The sequence below is a fragment of the Meles meles genome, chromosome 10, assembly GCF_922984935.1.
Source record: "Meles meles chromosome 10, mMelMel3.1 paternal haplotype, whole genome shotgun sequence".
Taxonomy (NCBI): Eukaryota; Metazoa; Chordata; class Mammalia; order Carnivora; family Mustelidae; genus Meles; species Meles meles.
In genome coordinates, this window is record NC_060075.1 from 50,738,906 (window position 1) to 50,753,853 (window position 14,948).

The following is a 14,948-nucleotide window of genomic DNA, read 5'->3' on the forward strand; positions in this document are numbered from 1 at the left end:
TTTTCTGCAGGTCAGCTACCGCTCCTCTCTCTGCTAACCATCCTCCATCCATCCTCTGTTGTCTTTTCTGGAGCCTCTTTCTGCTTACAGCCTAATAACTTGGTATGACCACTCGAGTCATTTGTTGAGACTTCAGGAAGGTGAGTGGATAGACGTGTGTATTCTGTCTTCTGGAAAGTCCTCCACGCTTTCTTCATTTACATTTTCTGTGATAGGTTGGATTGAATCCCTTCAAAATTCCTGTGTTGAAGTCCTAACCCGCAGGACCTCAGGATGTGATCCTATTTGTAAATAGGGTCCTTGCAGATGAACTTAGGTAAGATGAAATCACACTAGAGTAAAGCGGGCCCCACGTCCAATAAGATGGGTGTCCTGAAAAAGGGGAAATTTGGATGCTGACGCGCACATGGCAAGAATGCCATGTGAAGACTGTAGTTATGCTATGAGAAGCCAAGAGATCCCCAGAAGAAAGGAGAAGGCCTGGAAGAGATCCTTCCCCAGCTCTTCCAGAAGGAACCCACCTTGCCCAAACCCGATTTGGTGCTTCCAGCCTTCAGAACTGTGAGACAATGCATTCCAGTTGTTGAAGCCCTGCGTCTTGTGGTGGTTTGTGATGGCAGCCCTGGGAAACCGAAACGCTTTCAAACTCTCCTTTTGATGTGTGTATTCTTGTAGGTCACCTCAAATCTTTTAGGGCAGAAGGTGGAAAATAAATAAATAAAAGTAAGATGAGGCTTTGGTTATACCCAGCAGCGGTGTCCTGACTGCTGGCCGGTGTGCAGGGTTGGGCAGGGACTGTTTTGTTGCTCAGTGTGGATCCCGGAGCTTAGCTTGTGTTCAGTACGTTGTTAGTATAACTGAATGTATCTGGTATTCTTCATTTTCTTTCAAAATTTAATTTGGAGAATTTTTATAGTGTCTCCAATGGGACTTTTCCACCTAAATTTTTGAGTCTCTGCGTTAAGCAGGCTCTGGGCTCTATTCTTGCCTCGGGGACAGGGAAACTCTAAACAAACATGAATCGGGTGTGGCTCCTCTCAAAAGCCAATAATCCAAAAAAAAAAAAAAAAAAAGCCAATAATCAGCACTGTCTTCTCGGTTTTATTAGGCGCCCCCCCCCCCCCGCCCTCCCCACCCCTGCTCCGGTCCTGGTGAGAGGTTTTAAGGAGGCAACACACATCCAAGAGTGATCCCGGGTCGCTGGTATCCCGTCAAACTGCCTCTCTAAAGGAGAAAGTCGGCTACCCTTGGAGATGGAGGGTCACGCTCAAAATCCCTGCATGAAAGATGCTGCCTGTTCATGATGTGACCACTTGACATATCGGTCATTTCTTAATGGCATTTTAATTTTCTTCTTGAAACCAGCTCTGTGCTTGGAATGCTTTCCCAGCCAGGTAATATGGGAAGGGCAGGCTCTTCAAGGCAAACTCCCCAGGAGCAGCCTTCTGAAGCCTCAGGACCGTGGTGGCAATACTGTGCCACTCAGAGGGTCTCGGCTTTGGACCGCAGCCCCTGTGCGTCTGAGGCCAGAGCTGGGAAGACCCATGTGGGCACGAGTGTGTTCTGTGCCCAGCACGCCCTCCATCCTTTGCTGTGCAGCTGGGGCCATTTGCATCAGCCTGTGCTATTTCTGACACTTCATACTCCTCAGAAAGAACCGTCTCATTTTCTGCCTGCAGCTGCCCACACGGGTCTGGCTGCCGCCGGGGGTTTCCAGCGGGCGACCACGCCGCCACATCACTTCAGATCATTTTCCATGCATTCTCGGTGGTTCTGCCACCCCAGCTGAGCGGGGATGTCAGCATATTTATTCATTCAACCACTGCACAAGCAGCGCCTACAATGTGCCACACACCGCTCGAAGCCCGGGGAATGCTAAGACAGACGAGATGCAAATCCCCCCCACCCCAGCAGCTTGTAGGCTACTGGGGAGCCTGGCAGGAGACTGCGTGGCTTCTCAGCCCTCGGTGTTAGTCTCTACTCGCCCTTCCTTCTGTTTTCCAATGAGATCCTGTGCGGAAAGCTGCCACCCAGCAAGCTCGTCTTTCCATTCATTGTCAGACTTTACAACCGGACCGCACCTGGTCAATGAAGCTCCGCAGCGCGCCTTCTGGTATACACACCCGCCCTTCCGGTAAGAGCCCGCGTCACACCTGCCCCTCCCCACCGAGGAGTCCGCTGCTTTTCCTCGGGTTTCATTTATCTTTTGACCCAGTACAACACCTGTCTGTCTCTGCAGATGGTGCCTGTTCTGTCCTGGAAGCCTCGATTTCATCCTGACCGCCCTTCTTTCTGAACCAGAACCCAGTCAATTCAAACATGGTCTCCCCCAGCTCATGGGAGGTGTCACGGTTTCTCGTGCAGCATCTTTCGTACTGATGCCTGGCAGTGTTATTTGCGTTGTATTGTGACTTGACTTTTCATGTAGATCACGCATGGTTCTTGTTCTCAGAGCTAATAAGCAACCTCTTCCTGTTGAATTTACTGGAACTGAGGTTAGAGTCCACCCCACCCCCCCTCCTTCTTTTCTGTTAGTTGGCTAGTGTGCCTGGCCTGGTCTGTGAGCCCTCAGATCCATTTCTTGCCCTTCCCTGCTCTGCTCTATATTGCAGGAGACTGACCCCTGCAGGCTGAGTTTCCTATGATCCTGTGTCAGCTGGTTTCTGGCCAAGTTTGGTCAATGGAAGGCACCAATGGGAACTGGATGGTGGGAAGAAGGGAGAAGACATGACATTTCTCCTTGTCCTTCCTTGAATCCATAGGTGCTCCCTGATGGCTTCCATGGCCTCTCCTTCGTGGATGCAGCACCCCCCTTCCTCCCCTAGTCTAGAACACTGTGATTTCTGCTTCCAGAGGGTGAGCTGGCTTCTGGCTTCTGGTAGCATCATCTGCTCCTTTTGCCCCTCTACCCTAGCGGTTATAGTAAGTTCTTGCCACTGCTAATTTCTGGGTTGCCTTGTCACCTTCCAGCAGCTGCTCAGAAACCAAAATACTCAAAATGGTTTCTGTTTCTTGGCTGGACCATGGCTGATTTAATTATTCCTTCCTTCCTCCTTCCCTCCCTTCCTGAAAATAGCAGAAATTATAAGGGGATTATTTTAGGATTTTGTGCCACAGATTGTCTTCCCAAGGCAGAGTACTACTCTTTGAATCCTTCATACTTCTTTGATCTCCCAACACCATCACCATAACCAATAAATTATGGCCAGTCTGGGACCCTCTTATCCTTTCCATACTGCATATATGGGCACCTATAAGAGGACACTCTCTATTCCAAAGATACAAATGAAAAATTTGGAGATGAACTATTTATAAATGGTCAACTTGCTGGAATAACAATAATACAGGCCTGGTCTTTTGAGAACTACTGATTATTAAAGACCAGAGAGGTTGCCATGTTCTTCCTGGCTGGTTTCACTTCACCTGGGACTGACATTAAAGCAAGTGTATTGTTTTGAGTATGGATACAGGTTCTTCCCCACATCTGTCTGTTGGGGACGAACTGGAGCATGAACGTCAGAGAAAAGGCAATATTATTTCTTCAAAGGTGCATATCCCTTTTGGAAATAATACTTGACGATGACCTTCTTCTTCTTCTTCTTTTCTTCTTCTTCTTCTTCTTGTTCTTCTTCTTCTTGTTCTTGTTCTTCTTCTTCTTCTTCATGTCACGGAATTGCTAGTGTCATTAGCAGCAAATCTGGCTTGTGGAGCCTTCTATCTGCCATGCCAGTAGTCGTTCTGTGAAACGCCACCTCCTTGGTAATACTGAATTGCGCTGGTAGATTGCGTCACTCGAAGAGGAAATGAGAAGTGAAGCAAACCTTATATACGCCACCCTTCCACTCAGCTGTAAGAGCTGTTCTTCTATTTTCTTCTGAGGACTGATTATTCTCCATCTCGTGGCAATTTCCATGTCATTCTTTGAAAAGAAGTAAAGCAATATAATGAGAAGGAAACAAGAACTTGTCATTGCTGATCCCTTCACAGACACAGGGATGGATTACATTCTGACATATTTGCCACAAATACGGATATGGACGGAAGCTGCCCATTGCAAGAGTCAACATGTGTCTGCCAAAGCAAACACAGTGACATTCTGTTAAAGATGTCTGTCTTTAGAAAGCACTGAGGTGTACCAATTTTTAAAAACTGATTTTTAAAGGTTATTGTCAAATCTTTTGATTTATTCTCCCCATTCCCCTAGAAAGGAATAATTTCTTACACAGTTGTCCCGGCAGGTAGGGCTTGGAATAGGCATGACATTTACCGTGCTGTGGCGAGGTATGGTAGACTAAGGGAAGAGGGGATAATGTTGCCGAGGGTTTTATGAAAGGATTTGGATAGCTTGGAAGGTGAGCCAGAAACCCACACTCCAGGGCAATTTCATAACGATCGCAGCAGGAATTTCTGTGGTAATTTTGCGTATGTAACTTTCATACCTAATCTTCAGTGCTCTGCACAAGTGGCCCATATGTTTACCCCCAAAGCATTTTTTTGGCTCCAGCTGGAACATGTTCAGAAACAACCTATGACATTTTCACGTTCACAAGCTAAAAGCACCATATCTATTCCTCAGAGTAGCCACACATGTCCGTTTACTTCTGGTTCATTTTCTGTTCCGTTGCCATTTCACAGGAATAGGTTGAAAGGTGCCCTAAAGGTGATCTTCATGGCTCCCAGTCAAGTGCAGAAAGCCAACGTAAAGACAGAGGCCAATTGTTGGAAAAGGTCATTGCTGCTTTCATCAGCTGACACATGAACCGGTGAATGGGTGCCTTATCAATGAGAAAAAAAAAAAGAAAAAAGCCACAGGCAAATTCAGCATGCCGCATCCTCAGTTTTGTATCCTGGGCAGGTTGGAGATCAGCCTTGCTTCTAGTGAGAGAAAAAGACAGAGAGGGAGAGGGAGAGAGGAAGAGAAAGGATTTGCTTTGGCTGAAGCAGACGTTTTGTGGGGTTTTTTTGTTTGTTTGGTTTTTTTTTTTTTTTTTTTGGAAACAGGATAAAATTGGGTGGAACAGGAAGACACACAAGCTTTTATTGAAGGAAAATATGCTGGTTGCTAAAATTTAGGGCTTCATTTTTAATGATTAAATTATCTCAATGGAAATACTACTTTCGGCGAGGTAATAAGGTCAGAGTCAACGGCAGTTACTATGGGTGAAACCCGCATTGGGGAACCCTCCAGGAACGATGGGCTGCGAGGTGGCTGAGCTTTGCTGAGGCTGCTCCAGCCTCACACTATTGCTGGATGGCTCTTTGTCTCAGAGGGACGACACCCTCACCTTTGCACCTCAGTAGAGTCCCCTAGTGTCTTACTGAGAGGCCCCTTTTCACCACAGAGATGGCCACCAGCCCTTATTTGACTAGGCTTACCTAAAGATCATTGGAAGGACTCGTTGCTCAGGTTTTTTGTTGTTGCATTATAGATGTCCATGCAGGGAAGCTTACATGAGCCAGCAAACTGGAGCCTAGTTGCAGATGTAATTTCAAACATTCATAAAACAAACATACCATATACATATGTGTGTATATACATACAATTTATATAAACATATAATTATATATAATTTATATTTTTAGGTTTGTAATAAATATATAGTATATATATAATGAGTACAATATTTCTATTTTTCTATATATTTATATACACAGAAAGACAGCTCTCTAGACACCAAAGTTTGCAACCGAAAATGATTTGTAAATGAAGATTTGGGCATGACACTCTATTTTTTTTTATTTATTTTTAAGGATGGATTTATTTATTTGACAGAAAGAGAGAGAATGCTCGGGGTGGAGGGCAGAGGGAGAGAGCATCTTAAGCAGACTCCCTGCCGAGCTCGGAGTCCAACTTGGGGCTGGATCCCACGACTCTGAGATCTCAACTTGAGCAGAAGCCAGCTGAGCCACCCAGGTGCCCGAACGGATGATATTCTTTTTAGTGCTCCTTTGAGTAACTTCGATTTTCTGCCATGAACACAAAATCTATGTGTTTCTGTAATAGGGCACCCTTCACAGGACTAGCACAGCATCTGCTCATTGTCTTGCAAGAAGAGTGTTTATTATTGATAATTAGCTGAGTTAGAGGATTTCACCGCCTGGATTTTCATCCTGGTTCTGCCATCAAGCAGTAGCTGTGTAACCTTGTCCAGATCACTTAATGTTTTTTGACTTGGGTTTCCTGTTCTATGACCTAAGAGGATTAAAAGAGATCAGTGAGTCCCAACCTGTAGGCTTCAGCCTCTTAGTGAATTATGAAATCCACTTACTGAGTTGTGATCGGCATTTTTTTAAATCTTAAGCAGGCTCCACGCTCAGCATGGAGCCCAGCGTGGGGCTCGAACCAAGGACCCTGAGATTACGACCTGAGTTGAAATCAAGAGTCCAATGCTTAACCGACTGAGCCACCCGGGTGCCCTGGTCAGCAGTTTTTTTTAAATAAAGACTAGAATAGAAAGTATTAGAGCGCACTCCGTGTTGTGTGTTATTGGAAATGCTACTTCCAAAAGTTTTTGTTCCGGTTAAATCTAGGTTTACATAGTCATGTGTGTACAGTGCTGCGATGCGAAATTTTTTCTTACCATGAGATGATGTCAGAGAGGCTTGAAGATACTGAAATAAATGGCCTCTAGGGTTAAGACCTATGACTCCCTGAAATGGGCCCCCATAGCCACACTGTTATGTGGAGCCACGCATGTTGTCCAAGGACCCAGAGCATGGCTGGGAGAAAGGGAGTGGAGAGGCCTGTGTATCTCCCCTTATCGGGATGAGCCTCTAGCTCACTGAGAGAAGGACTCTCCAGAGAGAACCCCCTGTTGGCCCAGACCAAGGAGAGGAGCGTCCAGGGCACCAGTTCACCCAGAAGGTTCTCCAGGATACTGTGAAGATTCCTATAGCACTACCTTCTCACCCTTCCATCCCTTCCCTTCTCCCCTGCAGTCTCCCTCCTTCCCCCAAAGAGCTCGCAGGAGGGAGAAATGATCAGGTTATTTTTGGAATGGTCTCAGGCTGGAGAAGAAAGCACCACTGCATTTTTTTCTCGTGTTCTCTTCGAAAAACCAAAGCACAAGACCGTTGCTTACAAAGTAAAAGATCCCTGTATGGCTGACGACCCGCAACGCGTGCACTTGAAAATCAAGTGCCTTGTCTCTTTAAAAAAGAAAAAAAAAAATCTCATACAAAATGCTGCCCTGGTTTCATTTATTCTGGAAGAGATTTGGTCTTTACAGGAAAAGACCTCACTCCTGTTAACAAGATACATCTCGCAACTGAACTTAACAAAAAATGTTGTTGTCGACCAATCCGTCTCCTGTTTTGTGGTAGAGGTGCGGGCTGAAGAGGAAGAAAGATGAATGTCCTCCTTGCCCTGTTATTCTCCCTTAACTTGATGAAAATACGTGGTTGGTAATATCCCACCCTTCTATGTCTCCTCCAGAGGAAGGGGGTGTCTGGGTCTAATTTACACAAAGGTGCCATATGAGCTATATGGGTGTCAATTTTTTTTTTAAGATTTTATTTTATTTATTTGACAGAGAGAGAGAGCACAAGCAGAGGGAGCGGCAGGCAGAGAGGAGAGAAACAGACTCCCTGCCGAGCAGGGAGCCCAATGTGGGGCTCTATCCGAGGACCCTGGGATCATGACCTGAGCCAAAAGCAGATGCTTAACTGACTGAGCCACCCAGGTGCCCCTTGGGTGTCAATTCTTGATCACAAAACTCTGTTAGATGCTATAGGAAGATTGGTTGGAAGTGTTAGTGAAGCGTAAAGGGGAAAGCGACTGAGTAGTGCCTGGTCAGCCGAAAATAAGGCAGAACTCCAAGCGAGAGGAGCAGAACGCTGGACCTCGTGGTGTTGTGCGTCCTGCAAAAGGCTCTCCTGTGCTGGTGTCCCTGAGTCTTGCAGTCCCAATGCCATCGGTGAGTAGAAGTAAGCCTGAGCATCAGCACCAACTCCGACAGCCCAACTCAGATGCAAGAAACAAAACCGAATCTGGAGCAGAGCTATCTGGGCTGTATAGGTTGGTTAATTTCAGTGGAGCTGCATCAGCTTTTGCTTAAACAGCAGAGTCCCTGATCCTGGGGAAATCCAACCCTATACTGTGACATTGACAATATAAGGAGAAATAAAATTATAAAAAGTGAATCAACCTGGAAGATTAAATGAGTTCCAGCATAGTCTCCTCTATTTCCCCTTCTTTCATTGGCTTGGAGAAATGAACTTTCTGACTGGTTTGGAGGCTTTTAGAAAGTACCATATGATTCTGTAGTCAAAATCATATTTTTTAAAGATTTGTTTATGTATTTTGTATTGTATTTATGTATTTTTGCGAGAGAGAGAGAGAGAGAATGAGAAAAAGAGAGAGAGAACGGATGGGGGGAGGGGCAGAGGGAGAAGCAGGCTCCCCGCTGAACAGGGAAACCAGTGCAGGACTCCATCCTAGGACCCTGGGATCATGACCTGAGCTAATGGTGGGTGCTTAACTGACTGAGCCAACCAGGAGTCCCTCTGTAGTTAATATTTTAAAAGAAATTGCTTAAAAAGGCATAGGAGCCATTTACATGGTCTTTGGTGAAGGTGACTTTTCTCCAGAAATAATAAAAGTACTTTAGGAGGCATATCAGGTTGGTGGAGATTGAGACATACAAAGAAAGAAAAATTCATTGAATTTGATGATATGAAAAGTGTATTTTATACACTTTAAATAAAAAGGTTTCACATATTTTGACTAACAGATTGTTTCTTTAAAAAATAAAAAATTCGCACGAAGAATGTATTTCTGAAAGCAGAAGCCATCTTTTTCCCTACTGTATTTAGGGGCAGGTTTACAATGTTCTTGACAGTTTTAGTGCCTGCTGGGCAATTCTTTGCTAGATATTCAACACATGTCACATGAAAAAATATTAGAAAATTTCTTTTATGCAAGTTTGTCCTTCACTGTCTTTCTTTATATCATCTAATCTTAGCTCATTTATTGACTCATTTAACAAATATTTAGAGAATGCTGACAATGTGTGTGTGCTGGTTCTCCGGAGACCCTCTGGGGTGAAGGACAAAGTTTCTGTCCTCAGGGAGCTTACAGTTTCCAGGAGAAAGGGGAGATGAATCATGGAGTAAGCAGGTCAGATGGTCAGAAGAGGGGAAAGGGAGGGTGGGAAGCTCTGAGTGTGGGGGCGGGGGAATTATTTCATCTAGTTCGGGGCAGGGTTCCAGCAGAGTGAGTGGCTATACCATTATTTTATCACTAAAAAAAAGGAAAAATATCATAGAGCAGAGAGAAGCAAGAGGGGAGGGAAGTCATAAAAGCCAGGAAAACAAATATGTCCAGACCCTTTAGCCTCAACGGGAATGAGGTATTAAGTAGATGGAAAATCAGGGGGAAAGTTTCTGAGAATTTAACATTAGCCTCTCTTTTGAGAAGTCTGTGCTCTATGGTTTCCCTGAGTCCTTGGGGCTTTTTGATGTCTCCTGGCAAGAGGGGCTTCTGGAAAAACAAGCTCTTCCTCATGTTCGAGCAGGGGAACAAAATAGGGGGGCAGAGAACAACACAAGAGTAAGCACCTGGGGGCGCTGATCAGGGGCCTCCATTCTTTGTAGAATGGCAATCAAGACCCTGTAGGACATCCCAGCTTGGAGAACTGGTTCCTCAAATCTCTCCTCCCTCATAAAGAAAACTGAAAACCTGGAGAAAAAGAAGAGAGATTCTACTAGAAATGTACTCTTACTTTCATGGAACACAAAACTGAGGGATTTCAAGAGAGGTTGAGGGTACTTAAACGTGTGGTTCTTCGAGGCAGGCATAGTGGGAGGTTGATTTTCAAAAGGTGCTACAAAAGGGGCTTGCACATCTTCAGAGAGTGTTAGCAAGCTACGTGATAGGTTTCCCTTTTTAAGATCAGCATCTGAGGGGCGCCTGGGTGGCTCAGTGGGTTAATGCCTCTGCCTTCGGCTCAGGTCATGATCCCGGGGTCCTGGGTTCGAGCCCCGCATCAGGCTCTCTGCTCCGCAGGGAGCCTGCTTCCCTTCCTCTCTCTCTGTCTGCCTCTCTGCCTACCTGTGATCTCTGTCAAATAAATAAATGAAATCTTAAAAAAAAAAAAAAAAGATCAGCATCTGAGGGACAAAATCAGTGCTGATTCTGAAGTTTAATGATTAGAAGCTGGGGGTTTTCTGACTATGGTGTTAGAGAAGTTACATAGCTTGAAATTTGTAACAGAACTGCCTGGTGATTTGTAAATGGGAGATACACCTGATGCCATTTGATCAATATATGTAGATTTTTTAATTGGGGGGTAGATTTGCACTTCAATTTGGCCTTACCTTCAGATGCTCTGAGAGAGCAGCTTTGTGTACCAATGAAAATCAGATGATTACCTATGTGACCCAGCTTCTCTACTTCTCTGGCTTGGAAATCATGATCTCTATTAATGTTTCGTTTAGAGCACTTTGGCAGAGAATCTTTAGGAAAAATCTTTCCCACCAGTGGGTTTGTTTCAGGAAATCCAGCAAGCAACAAGCAGATCTGACCCGCTTCTGGGAATAAATCGCCTCCTACAGTCTCCCGTTCAGTTAAATGAAACAAACACACTGAGTAAAGACAGACTAGCTGGACAGGATTTTGAGTTGGGTTTCTACTTTAATTCACTTTAGATCTACCGTAATTCCCCTTTTCCTTGAATTGTGGTTCTCGGATACGTACAAACTTCCTCCCTGGAAGGCTGGGGTGCCTGCAGATTGGGGGTTGCTTCAGGCTTGACTCGCGCCGTCTGAGTCATTAGTTCGCCCCTGTCATTAAGGTGCACAGATGGCGGCCCTCCTTGGGGGTTTAGCCTGGATGCCCAACCCTCTGAGGAAGCAGCCAGGAGCTCAGTGAGAGGGTCCGTAGGTGGGCAGGTCTCTACTGCTTTAGGAAGGCCACTGACATCAGCTCATCTTTCTTTGATGGATGGCGTCATCTCCCATGGGACATCTACCTAATTTTTACAATTTCCTAACTTCTTGGTTGAAGACAGCTAAAAATGACCTCTTTGTGCCCCTTGAGAAAGAATCCTCTCTGAAACACTGTATCCGACATCAACTATGAGATAAAGTTTATCCAGTTTTCTTGTTTCTCTTTCTCCCTCTTCATTTTTGATCTACTGTACTGAGCTCTACCTCATGTTTAGAAACTGGATCCGAAGGACATTCCCCTTCTGATTTGACATCAAGATCAGATTTCATGGATAACAGTTCTTGTAGAAATAACCTATGGATAGGCCTTCGTGTGTGTGCCTCTCTATGTATATACACAATGCATATATTCCATGATATGCTAATAAATGTATATTATTTATACATATAGATACAATATATATCTATATATATACACTAACCTACAATATACATATATATGTGTGTGTATACAAATTTATACACACATATATATACACACACACATATATATACACATATATATATTCTAGCTTAAATTCTGTACAACATTGTTTGTAATCAAACAATAGTCCCGGGGCGCCTGAGTGGCTCAGTGGGTTAAGCCGCTGCCTTCGGCTCGGGTCATGATCTCAGGGTCCTGGGATCGAGTCCCGCATCGGGTTCTCTGCTCGGCGGGGAGCCTGCTTCCCCTCTCTCTCTCTCTCTGCCTGCCTCTCTGCCTACCTGTGCTCTCTCTCTCTCTCTCGCTGTCAAATAAATAAATAAATAAAATCTTAAAAAAAAACAAACAATAGTCCCTTATAAAGTTCCTAATGCCTACTTTAAGCCTTTAGCAGTAATGTACTTGAATTTTAACACTGGCCAGTCTTTGTGAGTAATTGTAATTCAATGTCTTAAAATAATTTGAAACCATAATGAATTGCCATTCTCATAGGTTGAAATGGGTCAACTATCAGCAACTTGATACGGTACAACCTAGTATAATATCCACTTGTTCTGCAAACACTCGCATGCCTATGGTGTACATTAGGCCAGCTGCCAGGAAAGATTAAAAATTGAGAACGAGAGGTTCTCCCTTGGATCCTCTAGTCTATATATCACAACTAGGGTATCAGTTAAAAAGTGATCTGTTCTTGGGGCACCTGGGTGGCTCAGTGGGTTAAGCCTCTGCCTTCAGCTCAGGTCATGATCTCAGGGTCCTGGGATCAAGCCCCGCATCGGGCTCTCTGCTCAGCGGGGAGCCTGCTTCCTCCTCTCTCTCTCTGCCTCTCTCTCTGCCTGCCTCTCTGCCTACTTGTGATCTCTGTCAAATAAATAAATAAAATCTTTAAAAAAAAAAAAAGTGATCTGTTCTTTAGGAGGGAAGAGCAGCCTCCTGGTTTGGAGGAGCAGACCATGCTTTCGATGGTAATTCCTTACATGATTACAGTACCAAAAGTCCAGAGAATCTCGTGACAAAGCCCCATCCTTAACAAGCTTTGGTGTTCCCCTCCCCAAAAACGGGGCACTTGGGTGGCTCAGTCGGTTAAGTGTCTGCCTTCGGCTCAGGTCATGATCTTAGGGTTCTGGGATCAAGCCCCACATCAGGCTCCCTGCTCAGTGGGAAGCCTGCTTTCCCTCTCCCTTGGTAGCTCCCTGTTTCTTCCTGCTCTTTTTCTCTTTGTCAAATACATAAATAAAATCTAAACAAAACACAACCTTTGGTGTCCCAATGCTGCCTGAGTCAAGTTTAGAGCCCTTAGTTTGGCATTCAAAGTACCTATCCAACATTATTCCTTTTCCTTTATGTCCTTACCTCTGTCTTCCCATCTGTTTCTGCTATTCCTTTCTCTTGCAATGTTCTTTCCTCTGACTTGAATGACATTCAAGAGTAGTTGTTAAACGTGTGGTTGCCAGACTCATACTATTTGTGTTCAAATCTCAGCTCTCCACTTATTAGCTATGCAACCTCGCAAGGTGTTCCATCTCTGGGTGCCTCAATGTACTCTGCTGTACAAGAGAGATAATACAAATGCAACCTCATAGGACTGTGTGTGTTTAATACTTTACTATATGTAAGGCTCTAGAACAAAGCTTGATTCAGAGTAAGCACTCAATAAATGTTTATTATAATTTATAGAAGTCCAAATCCCACTCATCTTTCCAGGCAAGGGCCATCTTTTCCCCAACACCTCCTCCAGTTTCCCTAGTTCTGAGTTCTTTTTCTGGTCTCTTGTTTCTTGAAGCATACCTGTAACTCTTGCATAACTAGGCAGGTTTCGAACCCATGGCCCTGAGATCAAGACTTGAGCTGAGAACCAGAGTGGAACACTTAGCCGACTGAGTCACTCAGGACCCCCCACCGTTGCATGATGCTTTTAATTTTATTCACATCTATATCTTACCTTCTCTACTAATCTGTGAATTTCTGAAGGCACGAGCTATATAACACCGCAGTGCAGTTCTGAGCTCCTGCAGACTCCACAGGTGAAGGGCACAGTCCTCAACAAAACTATTCTCACTTTAGGTTCAAACACCAGCTGCCCCATAGGAGATCCCCAGGCCACCTGCCCTTTTGATCCACCAGCTACAAATTCAGGGGTTCTCATGAGCCCCTGAAGTTTGAGAATTCCCTAGAAAGACTCATAGAACTTAGGAAAGTGGTCTGCTTATGATTACAGTTTTAAAAAGGTTGTAAATCAGGACTAGCCAAACGAAGAGACACATAGGGTAAGGGTCCCAAACACAGCTTTCGTGTCTTCTTAGTGTGGGCTTAGGATGCATCGTCCTCTGGGCACACCGATGTGTTCACCAGCCAGGAAACTCATCTGAGCTTTGGGTGTCCAAAATTTTTACTGTGGTTTCATTATTCAGGCCTGATTGATTGAATCATTAAATCTCAAGTTCTTCTTTCTTGCATGGAGATCAGGTTGGTACCATCTGGATAAAGACCCAACCCTCTAATTACATAGTTGGTCTTTCCCTCATGACCAGCCAGCCCCCTGAGTCATCTTATCATCATAAACTCAGGTATCTGTCTTCCTGAGGTCCACCATGAATAACAAATGTACCTATCACTCAGAAAATTCCAAGGACTTAGAAACCCCTCCCAGGAGCCCAAGACAAAGACCAAATTCTTCATTATAGAACAGGAGCCATATCTGATTTGTCTTTGAATTCCCTCCTGTTTCTAGTCATTTGCACATAATAGACACCTACATTTACTAAAAGGGTAGGCAAAGGTGGAGGTTAGAAAGATAACTTTAGGTAGCATGGATTATAGAGACCAGCTAAGATTACTGTAATCGACCTCAGGTTATTTTGTTGACTTTTTACATACTCTTTTGGTGAGACTGAAGAAATAGAAATCTGAACAAAGGTATGTCATTCTATCTCTCCCCGCTACCCAAATACAAAGTCCTGCATTGCTTTTCCATATCTTGAATTTATACAAGAGCCTTCGCAGGGAAGTTAAAGGTGGTCTTGAGTGTGAAGAACGTTGGCCTCTCATTACTTAACTGCTAAAAACAAATAGCTTGTAAATCATGTTGCAAAGAAGAATTGTGCTCGGTATTACCGTCATAATACTCATGGGATCTTTGAGCTCGCTTATTGTGATGATGCATTCCAACATCTATACCCTGTGATACTGGGAATTTGTTTCAAAATAATCCTGAAGGGGGTGTGGGGAGCAAAATAACAAGGCCATTCATGAGTTAATAATTACTGAAACTGGTGATGGGTAACAGATTTCATTACACTCTTTATATAATTTTTAGAAAGATTTTATAGAGTATATTTATATGGTATTCTTTTTCCATTTGTGTATTTTAGGGAGTTTTTCATGATAAAAAGTCAACAAAAAATAACTTGGCCTCCCAAACTGAAGACCTCACACAAAGTAGTGAATGAGACAGGGACCACTTCACAGAAGGTAGTGAGTCTGAAACAGCAGTACTCCACCCAGCTGATGTGTCTCTAGTGTCCAACGTCCAAAGATGGATATCAGTGCCGATGTTCGGATGCCAGGTGTCACTGCT